We start from the raw sequence: 1,423 nt of genomic DNA on the forward strand, positions 1-1,423 counted from the left end.
GCGGTCGTGATAGCTGGCGAGGCCTAGTCACCAGTCTATCTTCGTGTTGAAATGTTGTGGATTGGCGCAGGCGGAAAGGCCGAGTTCCCGCTCTGCGGCTTTGTCGCCCTTGGTGGCGTGCTCGGTGAACCCGTGTTTCGGATCCAGCCGTACTTCTGCGTTCATGCCGCAGCAGAGGCCGGAAAGACCGTGTTTCCGGTCCCCCGTTCGTAAGCGGGCGGAGAGGCCGAGTCCCCGCTCCGCGCTCAGTAACTTCCCCTTCTTCAATCTCTGGACCGGGAGGCCTAGTCTCGGTTCCCGAGTCGGACGCGTATAGGGACAGAGTGCCGTCTGCCTCGGCTTCTTCCACTTGCACACTCCATGGTTTGGGGACTGGTTCCTCTGAGTCGCCTTCATTGCCTCGTGCCCTCCATGACTCACATTTTCGTTGGCGCGTTGGCTCATCCTCTAAATGCAGAGTTGAGTGGTGTTTCTCGCCACACCTACGGCATCTTCCCTCGCTTTGACACTCCTTTAGCTGGTGGGTCATGGCAAGGCAGTTTGCGCAATAGCGGCCCAGTAGAGCTTCGCGCAGTCTCTCCTCGGGCGATTTTGCCCGATAAATAGGGCAGAGCCTAATCGGGTGGTGTGCGTCGCATAGGCGGCACGGTAGCGGATAGCGGTGGGCGCGTTGTTCGGCTCGTTTCCTCATAGTGGCGATATGAGACATCGTTACGGCTGAAATAGGGTCAGATATCGTTGCAGTGGATATTATAACGTATATATGTATTGTTGGGTGGCGAGTGGTATGAAAGGCGCAACATTTTGATGAGTGCAAGCGCATAATTCGGTGGGTGTAAACTTGGCATTATATACATTATTTTTCTAATCAAAGAACCACCTAGTGTGAATGTAGCATAATGTTAACTCACGACCTACAAAATTTTGGATGATGGATTGCATGGATGCCATGCATTCTACTGTGCAGGGATGTATGGGCAACGTAGAATTTTACTTGCATTAAATTATACCGAAAAAAATGCTTGTGCGTATGAGTGTGGTAGCATTTATTTATTTTTATTATTTTTCATTTGTGCTTTCATCCGCATATTTTGTCAATAGCAGGTTTTAACATATGTGTGTGTGTACTTGAGTATGTGACGTGAACCTGCTTATCGACATTTGGAGACTTATGTATCTTGGTTTACATCGGCACTCAACAATCCCACTTCCCACCGGCATAAGCTTGCATATCATTGGGCGCCTTGCTGTTAAAAAACAAGGTGCCGCCTAAGAAATACTTTAGCAAGCATAGTATCTTAGCATTTTTGTGGTACGTAGTGACTTTGGATTGGTTTCCCATGTAAAATAACCAATTAACATTTTGTGACTTTGCTTTGGTTTTACATTTAAAATAACCAATTAACATTTTGTGGTACCCAGT

This window comes from Rhagoletis pomonella, unplaced genomic scaffold (genome assembly GCF_013731165.1).
Source record: "Rhagoletis pomonella isolate Grant_MI unplaced genomic scaffold, Rhpom_1.0 Rhpom_scaffold_05536, whole genome shotgun sequence".
In the NCBI taxonomy this organism is placed as follows: domain Eukaryota; kingdom Metazoa; phylum Arthropoda; class Insecta; order Diptera; family Tephritidae; genus Rhagoletis; species Rhagoletis pomonella.